Source organism: Crotalus tigris, unplaced genomic scaffold (genome assembly GCF_016545835.1).
Source record: "Crotalus tigris isolate CLP2741 ecotype Arizona unplaced genomic scaffold, ASM1654583v1 scf7180000017987.690289119674:8195010, whole genome shotgun sequence".
Lineage (NCBI taxonomy): Eukaryota > Metazoa > Chordata > Lepidosauria > Squamata > Viperidae > Crotalus > Crotalus tigris.
Genome location: NW_024096758.1, coordinates 3,856,727 through 3,874,764, shown reverse-complemented (window position 1 = coordinate 3,874,764; position 18,038 = coordinate 3,856,727). Strand labels below are relative to the sequence as shown.

The 18,038-nt window shown below is 39.4% G+C and overlaps 1 protein-coding gene across 2 annotated transcripts in view; it reads left to right on the top strand.

Annotated features, from left to right (window-relative positions):
- Positions 1-14,105: 14,105 nt before the first annotated feature.
- SCARA5 (scavenger receptor class A member 5) overlaps positions 14,106-18,038 on the top strand; it is a 98,159-nt gene continuing 94,226 nt past the window's right edge. Inside the window, exons 1-2 of one of the 2 annotated variants that reach the window (XM_039346015.1) lie at positions 14,106-14,309; positions 14,564-14,619. The gene's annotated coding sequence lies outside the window, so the exon portion shown is untranslated. Of the gene's footprint in view, positions 14,620-18,038 lie in introns of both variants that reach the window. The other variant, XM_039346014.1, reaches the window with a different exon arrangement.

The window sequence follows — 18,038 nt, the reverse complement described above, 5'->3', positions numbered from 1 at the left end:
AGATTCTACATTTAGGCAAGAAAAACCAAATACACAGCTATAGTATGGGTAGTATCTTGCTCAATAGTAGCAACTGTGAGAGGGATCTCAGAGTCCTAGTGGACAATCATTTAAATATGAGCCAGCAGTGTGCTGCAGTGTGCTGCATTAACAGGGATAGAATCAAGATCACGTGAAGTGTTAATACCACTTTACAATGCCTTGGTAAGGCCCCACTTGGAGTACTGCATCCAGTTTCGGTAACCACGATGTAAAAAGGATGTTGAGACTCTAGAAAGAGTACAGAGAAGAGTGTCAGAAGTAAGTCTTCATCCTGGTTCATCCAAGCCGGGGATAAATAAGCAACATGGCGACTGCTTTTGGAAGAAGGTTACAGTTTATTGAAGACGCAGAAAGATGTTCCTTGCAGGAAAGAGCAGAGGAGAGGGAAGAGGAGTTGAGCACATGGGCAGTAGGTTTTTATATCCCCTCTAGCCTTGTTTGGAATAGTTTCCTGTTCCTGTGGCATGAATCTTGAGGCTATTTCTGAGTGTTTGTCTAGGCCTTGATATCTGTGGTTTAATCCTATTATCATACCCTGCTTCCCAGGTGATAGGGCTAATGACTCCTAGAGTTTGGGTGGGGCATGCAGATTTTCTCTTTGTCTTCTTGAGTGCTCTGGCTTCAACTTTCTGATGGTTGTACATCTGCATTTGTATGGGGCTAGCTCTTGCTTGGGGCAGAGAGATAGATTTGGGGCCAGGTTTGGTTTTAAAAAATCCTTTTGAGGAAAAATATATTTTTCTGCCCTTTTTAATATTTCCTTCTCTGGGCTAACTTCCCTCAAGAGCAACAAACATGATTAGGGGACTGGACGCTAAAACATATAAAGAAAGTTGCTGGAATAGGGTATGTCTAGTTCAATGAAGAGAAGGACAAGGAGTGACATACAGCAGTGTTCCAATGCATACAAAGAAGAGGGAGTCAAGCTATTCTCCAAAACACCTGAAGGCAAGACAAGAAGCAATGGATGGAAACTAACCAAAGAGAGAAGCAATCTAGAACGAAGGAGAAATTTCCTGACAGTTAGAACAATTAATCAGTGGAACAATCTGCCTTCAGAAGCTGTGAATGCTGCAACACTGGAAGTTTTTAAGAAGAGACTGGACAGCCATTTGTCTGAAATGATATAGGGTTTCCTGCCTGAGCAGGTGGTTGGACTAGATGACCTCCAAGGTCTCTTCCAACTTTATTATTATGGCTCATCGCACAGTCAGCCAGATGTTCAGACTGGATTTGGCATTTTGTCTACCTATCGAGTCCTTACCTAGGACCTGGGATAGGCAGATGTGGATGTTTGATGGTATTACAGATATTGTCGCAGGATGGAAGCAGTTCCTAGTAAGGCCGCCTTTTGGAATTGACTAATAGTGAATTTGTCAATGCCAATGGTGTTCAAGTGGTGTTCCAGTTGTTTTGGGATTGCACCCAAGGCGCCTATTACTATTGGTACTACTCTTGCTTGCTTTTGCCACAATTTTTCTATTTCTATTTGTAGGTCTTTGTATTTTGTTATCTTCTCCAGTTCTTTCTCGTCTGTTCTGCTATCTCCAGGCACTGCCACATCCACTATCCAGACTTTTTTGTCTTTCTTATCGACAATTGTTAAGTCTGGGGTGTTATGTTGCAGGTGCTTGTCTGTTTGAATTCTGAAGTCCCAGAGCAGTTTAATTTTATCATTTTCTATGACTTTCTCTATTTTATGATCCCACCAGTTTTTGCTTACAGGCAAATGATATTTTTTGCAGATCTTCCAATGCACCATTGTTGCTACTTTGTCATGCCGCTGCTTGTAGTCAGTCTGTGCAATCTTCTTGCAACAGCTTATCAAGTGGTCCACTGTTTCTTCAGCTTCTTTGCATAGGCTGTTTGTTGCTGTCTTCTCAATTTTGACTTTATATACATTTCTCCTTAAGGCTTGGTCTTGTGCAGCCAGAATTAGTCCCTCGGTCTCTTTCTTCAATTTTCCTGCTCTTAGCCATTGCCAGGTCTTGTTATTATCTGCTTTCCCAGCTATTTTTTTTAACGTATTGGCCATGTAGTGCTTTGTCTTCCCATGCCTCTATTCTGTTCTTCATTTTGTCTTTCTTGTAGGCCAATTTGGTCTCTCCAGTAGTCAGTAAGCCTTCCTGATATACTAATTTCAGTGCATCTTCATCATTGTTCTTCAGATATTCTTCCAAAGCCATTTTTTCTTCTTCAACCATCTGATGTACTTGTAGCATTCCATGCCCACCTATTTGCCTTGGTAGATAAAGTCTGTCAATGTCACTGCGTGGATGAAGGGCATGATTCATTGTCATTATTTTTCTGGTCCTCCTATCCATTGCTTTTAGTTCTGCTTGAGTCCAGTCCACTATTGCAGCTATGTACCTAATAACTGGAATTGCCCAGGTGTTGATTGCCTTTATGGCATTTCCTCCATTGAGTTTGGACTTTAAGATCTTCTTCACTCTCTTGATGTATTCACCTCTAATCTTTTTCTTGACTTCAGTGTGCTTGATGTTGTCAGCTTGAAGGATACCCAAGTATTTGTAGTAATCTTCCTCATCCAGACTCTTAATGTTATTTTCGTGGGGCATCTTGATTCCTTCAGTTTTCACTATTTTTCCTTGTTTGATAGTAAGTGTGGCACATTTGTCCAAGCCAAACTCCATTACAATATCTTGGCTATATATACGGACAGTGTTGAGCAGCGATTCTATTTCAGATGATGTTTTTCCATACAGCTTCAGATCATCCATGTAAAGGAGGTGGGATAGTCTGGCAGATGTTTTTGATGTTTGATAGCCATGTCCTGAGTTATTCAGTATTGTTGACAGAGGAAACAGTGCAATAACAAATAGTAATGGTGATAATGAATCTCCTTGAAATATTCCTCTCTTGATATTAACCTCTCCCAGTATCTCACCATTGATCTGCAACTGTGTCTTCCATTGTGCCATCGATCTTTGCACAAGTTTTCTGATGTTTCTACTGACTCCTGTTATTTCTAGGCACTTGATTATCCAGTCATGTGGCAGAGAGTCAAATGCCTTTTTGTAGTCAATCCATGCCACATTCAGGTTGGTCTTCTTTTTCTTGCAGTTTATTATTATTATTGTTGTTGTTGTTGTTGTTAATAATAATAATAAAGATTGATTGCTGCTTTGAGATTTTTTTTGATGAATTATAAGATTGAAATCCCAAGCATTTTTCCATACAGTCATTTGGGGTTGAGTCTGTCTCAGTGACACTTAACATAGCATTCTCACAGGCTGAGTTCTTAACTACAGTTTGTTGAGTAAATCACAGTGGTTAAGTAGATCTATTTCTGGTGCTAGCCAAAACAGTAAGCAGCTGTCTCAACAAGGCATCAGTCTTGGAGTCTTCACTAGGACTCAAGGTCCCTCTCACAGCCAGGTCACAGCCAGGTAATTTATACTTGTATCTTTGATTTTTCCTGCCTAAATGTAAAACTTGGCTTTTCTCCACATTGAAACTCATTTTGTTGCATAAAGCCTATTGTTCTGGCAGAGAACATTGTGTTACAATCTATCCAAGCAGTCTTCATGTCATTAAAGAAGAGGTGATTTAGAATCTTATAAACCACCAATAGGCAACAAAATTGACTAGGGTATGTTTTTAGGGTATGCACTGATAAATATTGCAGGTGATTGAGGAAAAACAGATGGCCTTGGAGTGCCATCTCCTGGATATTTTGAGTTCCTGCTCTCCTTGATGGCTGCTGGGAAAGAAAAATGCATGACAGCTATGAGTAAATTTGGGCTGCTTCATTTTTGCAAATATGTCAAATTCATTTAAACGCCCAAGATTTTTAAAATTAGAATTAAAATTAGAAATAAATACATTTGGTTATTTAAGGGAATTATGGACATATTGTAGAGGAGTCATCTATTGCACATTTTTTGCAATTTTACCTAGTGGTGAAGATACCTCCTACTCAGAGTTTAATCCTAGGTAGAAGCAGATGTTTCTGTCCTAAGTTGCAAAGAAAAAAAATACCTGTTGCGAATTCTGTGAGGCATCAGGAAGGGTATCCGGACAGTAAATGCTCAGCTTCATTCAATTGCTCCAACTCTACCCCAAATTAAGGGATTACAGGGTTGTAAAAAGGGAGGGTTTTCCCCTCCCTGAAATATGGCAATTCTATATATTATGTCCATGAATATATGCAATTTTGTACAGATCTATTATGTATGATTATTTTTAAATGAATAGAATAGAATAGAGCTGGAAAGGACCTCGGAGGTCTTCTAGTCCAGCCGCCTGCTCAAGCAGGAGAACCTATACCGTCTCAGACAAGTGACTGTCTAGCCTCTTCTTAAAAATCTCCAGTGATGGAGCACCCACGATTTCTGGAAGCACGCTGTTCCACTGGTTAATTGTCCTCACTGTCAGGAAGTTTCTCTTTAATTCCAGGTTGCTTCTCTTTTTGATCAGTTTCCAACCATTTTTTCTTGTCCTACCCTCTGGTGCTTTGGAGAATAACATGACCCCCTCTTTTTTGTGGCAGCCCCTCAAATACTGGAACACTCCTATCATGTTTCCCCTATTTCTTCTTTTCTTTAGACTAGCCAAACCCAAGTCCTGCAGCCGTTCTTTGTATGTTTTAGTTTCCAGGCCTTTGATCATCTTAGTAGCTCTTCTCTGAATTTTTTCTAAACTCTCAACATCTTTTTTGTGAAATGGTGACCAAAATTGGCTGCGGTATTCCAGGTGTAGTCTTACTAGGGTTTTATAAAGAGGTACTAATACTTTGCATGACCTTGATTCTATACCTCTGTTTATACAACCCAGGATTATATTAGCTTTTTTAGCTGCTGCTGCACACTGCTGGCTTATAGTGAAATGATCGTCCACTGCGACTCCAAGGTCCCTCTCACAGTTGTTGTTTTTAAGCTAGGTCTCACCTAATCTGTACTTGTACCTTTGATTTTTCCAGCCTAAATGTAAAACTTTGCTTTTCTCCACATTGAAACTCATTTTTCCTTATAAGGTAGTTTACGTTCTACTCCCATAATTTGTCTGTTTAGTTCACAAGACCATTCCATCCTCCTTGTCTATGGAGCTTCTCAATCATCCAGGTCATGGTTGTCCCAGAGGTGCTTTATCAAGAGGCAACTGGACTTCCTTGTTTTTCTTTGAAGAAGTTTCGCTTCCCATCCAAGAAGTTTCTTGGGTGAGAAGTGAAATATCTTCAAAGAAAAACAAGAAAGTCCAGTTGCCTCTTGAAAAAGCACCTTTGGAATTCTATCTTCTTTACATAATACAAATCCACGATTTCTAGTTGGATCCAGGAGTTAGTAGATGGAGCCTGGATCCTTTCTGCAGGGCTTCAGGAAAAGTAAAGGGAGGACATTTGCCATTTAGCACTCCCAATTTGTTCAAAGGTGGAAAGAAATCAGGCTGAAATATTTTGTTTGCAGACTTCGGGGGTTACAAAAGAAATACTGGTGGGCCAAATATAGCACCTTTGAACAAGCTAGTCGTAAGCAATTTGGGATCTTTGTTCCCAGTGGGCACACCAATCACCAATGGTAATAGAATGCATTTCAATAATGATTGCATAGGTTTATTGATTCAACATTACAAAACAAATTGCTCCTTAGTTCATTTCTCAATTCCAGCACAACATAGAACATAGAATATCGGAATTGGAAGGGACCTTGGAGGCCTTCTAGTCCAACCCCCTACTCAAGCAGGGGACCCCATACATTTCAGACGGTGGCTGTCCAGTTTCTTCCTAAAAGCCTCCAGTGATGGCGCACCCACGATTTCTGAAGGCAAGCAATTCCACTGTTTGATTGTTCTCACTTTCAGGAAATTTCTTCTTAGTTCTAGGTTGGATATCTCTTTGATTATTTCCCATCCATTGTTTCTTGTCTTGCCTTGGGTGCTTTTAAAAATAGATTCCCCTTCTTCTTTGTGGCAGCCTTTCAAATATTTAAACACTGCTATCATGTCTCCCCTGGTCCTTCTTTTCACTAAACTAGTCATACTCAGTTCCTGCAACCATTCGTCCTATGTTTTAGTTTCCAGTCTGTCCAGAGAGATCCACTGTCTTCTCAGGGTAAGCAAGGAAGAATCTGAGTCTTGATAGGATTAAAGGAATGTTTCCTAGTATTCTCCTTTTGTAGACAGGTTGCATGTTCATGTTAGCATTAGATAGTAATGGAGAAACTAAACACAAAATTTCAACTAAAAAAAAGTTATTTTAATCTCATTCACCATTCTTCATCCATTCATATTTTCTCTCCACATAGCATTCATACTCCCATAATACATGGTTAAATGTCATTTGCTATTGGAACAATGGGCCACAAGATCCTATCTGTCTTTGGATTACTTACTATAGAACTAGGATGGCCAAGCCACTACTGATAATCTAAGCAGAACTGATAGAGAATTTTAAATTAAAAAAAATGGAAAAATGGAATGAAGTAGTTCCTCGTCTTCTCTCTAATTTTTGAAGTACAAAACAGAATGGTGTATCTCATTTAACTTTAGATTCCAACTTTCCACAAAGTGTCCTTGCATCAGAATGAGTGGTTTGTCTGTTGATTGTTGGGTCACATTTCTTGTATGGTTCCAGATGTTATTTCCTTTGATATAATAGTGCTGAACTGGAATGGAATGTTTCCTCATCCACTCTGCCATGACTTTTTTCATTAGGCATGTTTTCAAATGAACAGGTCATTCTGACATGACTTTTTGTTAGGCTGATCATTAGCCGTGTATTAAATAAATTTCTACGGATTACTTTCTACTCAAACAAGATGTTCCTAGATTTAGTCAAAGTATATATGCTTCCGTATTTTGACTCATAATTGTCCAGATACCACTCCAACATCCCTCAGTCTCACATATGGTACCCATGGCCTAGTCCCAGGGTAGGCAACCTTGGCTCTTTTATGACTCGTGGACTTCAACTCCCAGAATTCCTGAGCCAGCCATGGTTGCCTACCCATGGCCTAGTCCTTGAACATTTTAATTAGTATTTCCATGAAAAATGTAGTTATCTACAATATCCAATAGAAAATTGCAAAATATGTTTCATCAAATTTAGGGTATGAAACAGCAGGCTTAACTATTTAATATGTGTATGCATATATGGTACTAGCACAGCGGTTCTCAACCTGTGGGTCGTAACCCCATTTGGGGTCGAACGACCATTTCATGGGGGTTGCCAAACAACGCAGTCTGCCATTTCCCCCCCTTTTCCTTAGCTGTTAGACATCCTTTGCACCACCACTACTTGATTTTAACTAGTGATGTCCTGAATTGAATTTGGAATTCTCCATACATAAAGCAAATGCTAGTAGGTTACAATATCTCCCTTCATGCATTCATATAACCTGTTAGGACATGTTTTGCTTAAACTTAGTTTATTGAATACATTAAAACTGGCTGGTTTTGCACTATACTCTAAGTCATAAATTATGGTTTTTTAAACACAGAGTCTAGAATTGCTTCAAATAAACCACAAACTGGCTGTGTTTTCATAATGCACTTAACATCCTTACTGAATTTTCTGGATTCATGCCATACACGGAACTGAACTATTAGTTAGCCAAATGGATTGGGGTTACAGAACATACTATACCACAAAAATGTAACCTAGGTTAATAATGTCCAAACTAACATATTGTGCAAAACTGCTAATTCTTTATTTGACTTGATAGTTTGTGTAAACCAGTATAATATATACAAGTAGGAATGTAAAGGTCTGTCACTGAGTCATTTCATCAGCAGTAGTTCCAAACACTTCCCCCCCCCCCCAAGCCCTCCCTCATGACATTTCTTTTTATGGGTCATCCTAAGAATATGTCCACAAATATTTCCCAAAACACCGCTCGGGGTTGTTTGGGAGACACCATGATGGCCAGTTGTGCAATCAGGCTGAGAACAGTTCTGACCTGCAGCCTAATCTGCTTGTCTCCGATAATGCCCTTGGCCTTTGCTTAAGCTAGCTTCAAAAATTTCAGTCCATATTGTGGTGGGTTCACAACACAATGTGACTGGAAATAAGACTCTGTATCAATTACATTTAATTTCAATATTAAAAGGGAAATCACTTTAGTTTTTGGAGCGTAGCCCTTGGCAGGATCCTCAAAGACCAGAGAAGGCTTTGAACCAAAGCAAAATATGGGCCTCTATTATAAAGGATACATTGTATAAAACTAAGTTTAGGTTGTTAGAATGCCCAGTTTTGCCATTTCCCCCTCTTAATCCTCTACCTCGCAAGAGATTTGTCTTGATAAATAATAAAATTGCCTTTCTAATGTGGCTCCCTGCCAGGTGGCGAAACACAAATCCTCTAATAGTATGGTTTAGATACAGTGAGGAGACATTCTAACCTAGCTTGCAAATCCCATATACATTTTCATATTGTATTCCTGGCTAACTGCCTAGAAAATAAAATGTTGTGCAGCCCCAGTGTGGCAACCTGGCTCTAAAGCTCCAACTTTCCTTTGGCTGGGTTCACATTTAGGTCAGTTTAAAGCCTTGTGGCTATATTTGCACAATGTGCTGTAATTTTAACCTTGACCATTTATTTTTTGAGCAAGGTTGGTAATTTAGTGTGTTGTATGAACCAACCCTTAGGTGTAGTTTATGATTTAGAGTACTGTGCAAACCCAATCAGGAGCTAATTTATGACCCATACTATGCAAACATGATATTGGAGCCCTCTTCCTATCCTTTTTATGCTCCTAGACCTCACTCAAACTAAAAAGAAAAGAGGCAAGTGTAAAGCAAAGGAAAGAACTTGCAAGAAAGATGATGGAAGTGGCAAAAATATCCTAGGGCAGTGTGGTCAAAGGAAGAGTTGATGCCAAAAGTAAGATCAGCGTTTTGAAGGCAAGTTTATAGAATCCAGAAAAACAGAGCAGGGAAAAACACTTGAACTAATAGAAGCATGTATTGTATTTGTAGTGTGTGTGATTATCTATGAAAGAGCAGATGGGTTCTCAAGGCATGACATACATACATGTATAACTTAACTTTCTACAACCCGATGTCTACCAAGTATATTGGATTCTAACTCACAGGATCCTAAGTCACCATGACTTTTGGTTCTTGGACATTTTGGGCCTCGAAGCCAAAAATCCCTGGAGAATATCAAGTAGGAGGCAGGCCAGTTTGGTCTAGTGCAGGGGTAGGCAACCTTGGCTCTTTTATGACTCGTGGACTTCAACTCCCAGAATAATAAAGACAGGGTAAAAAAATATTTCAGAAAAGACTGCTGTAGCTCTTTTGTAAAGGGTAAGGCAGATTAACAGGCAGTTTAAAACATATCACTATTATTTAAGTGATTTAATTTAGTAAGAATAAGAAAATTATGGAAAATGGCTAATCAAAGACGTTAGTGTTTTAAGGCTAAATGTGCTTTTTAGGAACTGTTTGGTCAAAAAAGAACTAGAAAGTAATCAAGATTGGCATAACATATATGAGATTTATATAGGTTGCAGATTTGATGCGAATTGGGGCCCTCTTTTCAAATATTGATCTAATGTAGCGGTGGCACATTAATTAAAGCTTTCCAAAGCGGACTTCCCCAAGCCAAGCATTTTCAGATAAATGTATGGACTTCAGCTTGCAGAATTCTTGGCAATGATTTACAGTAGGAAATTCTGGGAGCTGAAGTTCATACAGTTGGAAGGGCACCCAGGGTGAGGAAGAGTCATATCTTGACCTGCAGACCAAACAGAAGCAACCTGCTACTCTTTTGAAACATGGAACAGCTTAGGTGATTCTTCTACTTGAAAGTGTAACAAATTATCAGAAGCATCTTCAATATGGATTTCAAGGTTTGGTATAAAGCTAGAATATTTTAACCTGCTTTATAAAATAATGATTCTTCACTGAATCATATGGAACAACTGCTTTATTTCTGGATATAAGCAAAATAGCTCCAGTTTTGTTTTTCCTTTCTCCTTTGGCAGGAGCTAAATTGAAGGTTGGCAACATCATCTCTCTTTTGAGGAACTGAAGCCATCTGTTTCTCTGGCTGATCTTCTGCACCAATTCAATGCAGCATGTCTCTGACATCTTATAAACATCACCAGCAGGACAGCCCAGAATTGAATATTATTATGACAATCTACATTTATTCAAGTGGCAAAATTCCCATTGACGTGAATGCCTTTCTGGATCATGATTTTAGCTTGTTTATGTTCTATCTGATGCCTTGACATTCTATTTTTAATAAACTCAGAACTGTCAAAAAGCAGTGACATAAAATGCAACAGGGATACAGGCTTTTCATAGGGAAATGGTGATGGGAGTCATTCGCAAATAAGATCTTTCTTTCACTTTCTGGGATGCTGGGAAGTTGGTTCAAGGAAGATCTCAACTAAGAAAGGAAATAAGCTCTTAGAGATCTAGATTCAATTCCTAGATTCATGCACCTCACAGTTTATTTAAGCATTTAGGAGGAAAACCTCAATTGGCTAGGTTTACTTAATAGTCTATCAAGACTTCTTAATCTACGAATTGTTTGGCTGCCCTATCAGTCTCAAGTGATATGATCTATCAGATGTACATTGAATACCATCATGCTCCAACTCCTGAAAGAGACTGAAAAGATAGGGAATATTTCCTAAAGTGGGAGATAAATAAGTTGGGAATGTGGATTTTTAAAATAGCATATCTGTTATAAATCTCTCTCTCTCTTTTTTTTTTTATAAAGACTTATGAATGAATGATTTGGTCATAAGAGATGTTACATGATGATGTTACAGCAAGTGTAGAACTACCATTTCTAATCTTTCCACAGACAACTAAAAACAGACTTCACAATGTTGCTTCGTCCTTCTTCAAAGGCCTGTGGTGCTGCTGCACTTTGGATTGCAGAAGAGTAAAGTGAGAAGATGACTTCTGTTTTCTTTGACAACCTCTATTTGTCCACATAGCCAGACAGCTGGACTTCAAAGAGAAACTGTAGAGGGAAGAGTCAGCTCAGTTCAGGAACTGTAGAGGGAAAATGTGGGAGGACAGCAATGAGGACACATACAATTTCTTGCCAATGAAAGAACACCCCAAAGACCAGAAAGGAAACAGACTGTCCTGGGATACTGGACAGGGTTACAAATATATTTCTGTAACTCTGACTATTGAATTAAATAAGTGCTGATGATTATGCATAATGGCTTAAGAGAGATGTACAAAATGAATTCTAATATGAATTTTTTTTTGGAGAAAAAGCCCCCTTTCACATACAATACCTTCATACCTGTTTCTCAAGGAAAAGTGACATTGTTTCCTACACTGGGGCCATTCAGAAGTCTTAGAGGATAATTCCTATTCAACATAAATGGAACACATGAGTTCATAGAAGATTGGCTCAAGGTATATAGCTCAAAATAAAACCAAAGCTACAACTTCAGAATTCAAACTGAAACAATACAATCAAGTCTTCTTTTTGCCCACTGCTGCTATGAGACTAACCTTGAGGAACATAAGGAAGATCTGCAAGGCAATGGGCAGATAAGTCCATAAGACCAAAGCAAGAATGGAATTTGAGAAAACATCTGACTGGACTGTTCCTAGTACTCTTTAGTTAAAGATGTGGGGGCTCTGGGGGAGTACTTTCAGAGTTGCAAAATTCTGTTACTTTAATAATAAAAATACATGTTGAAAATAGTTGACACCTCACTGCCAAAGCTGGCCTTCACCACCTTCAATTAACCTACATGGACAAGTCCTCCTCAATTTACAATGAAAAGGCTGATTTGAAAGGAAGCAGAAGAGATTGTACTGAAGTTCCTAATCCTAGGAAAGAATATAGCAGAAACTGGCAGGTTCACTTAATTATAATAGTTTCTGATTGCATACAATGGAAATGGAAATTATAAAAGAAATGAACACACCTGCTCATACTCATACATGAATGGATGGGTATAGTTGTGAAAAGCAAAGTAAGCAACTCCAAAAGTTTTTCCATTTCCATTTTCCATTTGTTTGAAAATTGTGCAAACGATAATATATATTTTCTACTGGGATTCTTAGTCTTCTATCAGCTAGTTATACTTTTATAATGTTAGATAAACATCATGAAAGCATGTGAAGAATTTGGATGTAATTCATTGAAAAAAACCCCTCCTGTATGAGAGCTAACTCTTGTGAGGAAAAGCTAAAAAATATTACAAAAGAAGAAGAACCACAGAATTAGGTTTGCAGTCACAGACGTCCTTGCTGTATGCCTTATTTTGTTGTGTCCCTCTTAATTATTTACCATCACAATACCTGTGATCTGAAAATTCAGTTCAAGGCCATTCTCCTCAACTGGAAACTTCAGTGGGTTCTGAAATCTGATTTGGTGATTAAAGATACCTATTCATTGTTTAAATAAAAAAAAGTAGCTCTTGTTTCCCAGTACAGTTCAATAGGGAATATTGCAGAACTCAACCATAATCTGGGCTGAGATAAACACAGCTGTGGCCCACCTTATATGTCTATGCCAGATTTCCCATATCATGGCACTCTCTAGATCAGGGCTTTTCAACCTTTTCACCCATTGTACCACTTTTAGGATATGGCAACATCCGAGTACCACCAGTCGCCTAGCAAGGTGTCAAAAACTTGATGACCCCCCCCAAAAAAGGAAAAAAGTGATAAAGTGCAGGTAGTCCTCGACTTACAACAGTTTGCTTAGTGACTGTTCAAAGTTACAATGGCACTGAAAAAAGTGGCCCCCAAGCCACAGCCGAGCAAGACACCTGCTGCCCACCCGGCGGCACTCTTCCTCCTGTCCGAGGTTTTCATTGTTGTGAGCATTTCTGTTGAGGATTGGCAGTGGGGGGTGGGATGGGGGGGTGTTTGGTTTTTATTCTCCCTGTCTGCTGGGTGGTTGCAGCAGGTTTTGGTCACTTCACATGACCCTGGGACACTGTGACTGTCATAAATATGAATCGGTTGCCAAGCATCTGAATGTAAATCACAAGACCTTGGAGATACTGCAACATTCCAGCTGATCGGTGCTTCTTCTGGGCTCAGTAAAGGTGCCAGGATCCATGTTGCTTTCCAGCTGGAGGCTGGTGCTGATCCTGGTGCTTCCACTGAGCCCTGACAGCCCCGAAGAAGCGCCGATCAGCTGGAAAGCGGCACTGATCCTGGGGCTTCCAATGAGTCCTGACAGCCCTGCAGCTCCAGCCGTCTCTCACTCAGGCTTATGCGGTGCTGCCACTGGTTCAGCTCATTCCCCTCCCCCACTACCACTTTTTTAGGATGGTCGTGTACCACCTGCCAGGTGCCAATGTACCACAGGTGGTACCCTTACCACTGGTTGAAAAGCCCTGCTCTAGTTCAATGTTTCTCAACCTTGGCAACTTGAAGATATGTGGACTTCAGCCCTGAGAAGTCTGATGGCCATGCTGCCTTCGCATTTTAGAATTACATCCATGTATATGGATAATTCAAAATATATGAAAAACAGCAGGTTGTTGAATCTGTACTATGAACAAATAAAGTAAAATAAAGTGTATGATTCACTGGAAAATTTTCCAGTGCAAGTATTCTCTTTCAAAACTCTGGGTCTGCATAAAATATTCTAGTGATTATGCCTATGATGAACATCAGAGCTGCTTTATACTGATCAGTACCAAGGCAATTTGATCTGACAAGCTTTGCATATTGTGCAAATCCAATTCTTGGTGGTTTATAGTTCATTTGAGCCTATTCATGGGTTTGTGCACTAACTATGCCAACATACTTGGAGATCATTGGCATGGGACATAGGCTTTGTATTGTTTCTTCTACATTTGTGCATTCTATAAAGCAAATGTTCTTCACTTTGATTTCACCTTGTGGGAAGCAAATACATGTTCTGATTATTTTCTGTCACTTTGCTAAATTCTATATAAAAGATTGATAGCATTTTTCATTCCTTCCTCTCTCCTTTTGTTTTAATCAGCAAAATCCATTACAAAGAGACTGTGTGTTCTGTTTCTAGGTTTTGTTGGCACTGGCTGAGTTCTTAGATAAGCCAATGGCTCCTTGGGAGCTTTCAGATTGCAAATACGGATCTGTAGCTAACTTTTGAAAATAAAAAGCAATTCTAGCTGCTTTTCTTAGTTTGGCCACCAGAGAGTGTATATTTCCACACTAGTTGCAGCCACAAATGTTCCACCTTCCCAAAAACTTTTTAAAACTCCAAACAACTGGAACTTTTTGCAAAGCACAACAATATTTGAGCCTTTGGACCTGCATCTGATTCAGCAGTGCATATTTTTGCTCCGCTTCCCATTCCTGTTGCCTCTCCATGTGTGGTGAGTGTCCTAGTCACCAGCATTCCTGGAGATGCTGAGGGCTGGATTTTGAGAAAGCATCTGAAGTCCTTTGTCACAAAGGGTGGGGAGGTTTGCAGACAACTCAGCAGCACCTCCCCTTCATCTCCAGTTGACTATGGAAGGGGCTGTTATATATGCCTAGCCGGCTTTTCCCTTTCTTCTGAGCTTGGAAGAACCTGACAAGAAGAAACACTTTGTTTTTCTTTCCTCTCCTTCACCATGTCATGTGGCAGGAACTAAGAGGAACTGAGGAGTCAAGTGCCTAAGCTGCCCAGCAATCCTCCTTCAGGTGAGTAGCATATCTTACATCTTGTTATTGAATGGACTGAAGAAGTAGTGAGATTGTGGTTTGGTTGGGGAGGCAGAAGAATGTTTTGTTAGCATCTTTCCCCTCTTGTGCATAATCATGCTACAAAGATGTTCTGGGCCTGGTAATATCATTTTTCTGTCTTGTCCTCATGAGTTGGACCTTGACCTTGAGTTCATTCCAATTACTGAATGAGATGAGCTTAAGCCATCTTAACCCTTTTATCCTGAAGCCATCCCCCAAACACCCCAGAATTATATAAAATTTGCTAGGCTTTATTCACCATTACAAAATCAGGTGATTTGCGGTGATTGAAAACAGAGACAGTGAAAGTACAATACAAGTAGGCGGTACAATAGCAAAAAATCATGCCAATGTACTTTTCTGTCAGTTGAAGAAGCAATATGAGCCTTTCAGATCAGCTGTGGAGAAAAACCCTTAGTCACTTATTACCAGCATAGCTCTGGATTACTTTTTTTCTCCCTTAGCTATTCTTCCCTATCTGTGAATTGGGAATAATGGTGCTTAATTTCATATGTGCAGGGCTGAAGCGGGAAGAAAGAGGGTACTTTACATTATTATAGTGTCTCCTCTACCAAGGTATGCTGTCTAACCCTATTCTTAATTATACCCAGCCCTACCAATCAATCTCTGCTCCGTTTTAATAATCTTCCAGTCAGTGGGACATGTGAACAGAACTTAACTTCATTCCTGGAGAATGGTGAATTAAAAAGAAGAAGAAAAAAACATTCTGCCTCTTGAAATTCAATGCAAAAAAAAAACAAAAAACCTATGGAATTTAAATATAGCCCAATATAAATCAAGTAAACATCACTGCTTAGCTACAACAACATCAATCCATCTGTAGAAATCTCCAGTGGAGCAGAAATAGGGCTGCAAGGAAGATGAAATGAAAGTGTCTGATTGTGATGGAGATGCTGACAAGTGGAACTGGAGACCAGCGGAGAAGGAAAAGATGAGATACGAAAGGGACTGTAGGTCTAAGAATATATTTGGAAGCACTATGTGTTTAAGTATTAGTATTACTTTTTGAGTCTTCACTTACGTTACGAAATGGTTTATTTTAATCATAATTTGTTAAATACACCATAAGCCACCATAATGGCTTAGTATTTATTTGATTTGATTTATATAGCTGCCATTTCACTTAAGTGACTTTAGGCAGCTAACAGTACTGTACAATAAATAAAATAAATCCGCCCAGTTTAGGGTAGTCCAATGGCTTGTGGTCATAGATTTGCAATACTTAAGAGCCAGAGCCAACAAAACCTGCTCCCCTTTGATCTTCAGCCATTCTAATAATTATGGATTGAGGATGGCCTCTTATTTCTATACTCTAACCATCCCCAAGTATAGAAGAGTCTTTTCCCTAGCCCGTTTCAATGTCTTGCCCTCAGCACTACTCAACGGGCGATTCAAGAGGCTCCTGTTTAGTGAGCGACTATGCCCCTGTGATAGGGCTGAAGTTGAAACTGTGGAGCATGTCTTATCATACTGCCCTATGTATAACACAGCCAGAATTAAATTATTGCCTCTCCTTGGAATTGATCTCTCTGGTTCTAATGTTAGTAATTTGGTCTTATATTGTCTAGGGGATGGCTCTTCCTATATTACTTCTCAGATTTCTAAATTTCTTTTAAGAGCTGTAACTATTAGAGGAGAACGTTGTAATTCCCTTTAGCCAAGGCTTCTGGTGTTAATTGTTTGTGATTATATTTTTCTTATGTTTTCTTTTGTTGCACTTGTATTTTGGTCTGTGACCGCAAAATAAAAAAAATATTATTATTAAAAAATAAATCAATCCATAAAATACACAATAGAAAAATAGAAAATAAAAACAAAACACACAGCAGCTGGTCATATAGTAATCTAGCCTATCAGCCACACAACCAGGAGTTGGGCTTTAATCCACTTTCAGGGCCCAAGGTTTGGCAGTAATCCAAGTTTTCAAAACCTTATGAAAGCCAACAAGGATGGGGTCAATCTACTTCTCAGGGGATGATGTTTGCCATGCCAAAAAAGATGGGACCTTCTGGGCTCACCAATCAGCACTCCCTAGCCATTGCTATCCACAGCATACCCTTCATGCCAGATTGGATTGGATGGATAGAAACGTTTATTTGTTAGTCTGTTTATTCAATTTATATCGCTGCCCATCTCACATTCCTGACTCTGGGTGGCTTACAATTAAAATATAAACAGTACCCCCAAAAATATAAAAAAACCAGTCATACAAACAATACAAGCATTAAAAACAAACAGTTGAAGGAATAAAATATAATCAGTGGGAGAGCATAGCCATTCAAGAGCAGCAGAGCCATTTTATGGGCTCTACATTACTCTCTGATCCCTAAACTAGATGGCAAAGCCAGGACTTCAGGATCTTCCAAAAGGCCATCAAGTGTTAGGCTGAGTGCCAATGTTAGGTGATATTTGTAGGTAACACTAGATCACACTATGTTTTACAAACTAAAACAATTGGCCTCATAAATATGTTAAACAAAAAATAACTGACAATGGCTGACTATCCACATCATGTTTAATCATAGTGCAGTGTGTTTAGCTATGGCTTAGTGTACGATGGTTACTCAGCTAACATTGAACTAAAGCAAGGGTCTCAAAACTTAATAACTTTAAGTCTTGTGGGCTTCAACTCTCAGAATCCCTCAGCCAGTCCTCAATTGATGACTGCAGCTGGTCATTTAAGCGATGCAGCCATTAAGTGAGTCCTACCCACTGGTAGGATTCAAATATGTGAACAACCAGTTCTCTGTGTGGATGCTGCTTCCGGAAGTCCATCCTGGGCCTGGGCAACAAAAAATTAGCTACCAGTTCTGCCAAAGTGGTGTGAACCAGCTGAATCCCACCACTGGTCCTACCCGATTACACAAACTCTTTTGCTGTAGTTGTGAAGCAAATCACCATAAGTGAAACCATACGGTTTCTCCCATTGACTTTGCTTTGTTGGACACCCTCTGGGAGAGATCACAAATGGTGATCACATGACCTAGGGTGCTGCAATCGTCGTAAATATATGCAAGTTGCCAAGAGCCAGAATTTTGATCATGTGACCATAGAGACACTGGAACAGTCATAAGTGTGAGGACTGGTTGTAACTCACTTTTTTCAGTGCCATCATACATTTAAATGGTTGTTAAATCAATGGTCATAAGTCAAGGACTATCTGTATACTGTATTTAAATAAGCTTGATGTTCCTTTTACCACAGTGGCAAGTTATATATGGAACTAACTTCTATGGAGACAAACCATTGGCCACCCAGGTTCAGGGCTATCTGCTAATAGAAGCTCTCCACTATCTGAGGCACGGCTGGTATTCTCACAGCTGGTATTCTCCTTGAATTTGGGAAGAAATGGCCAG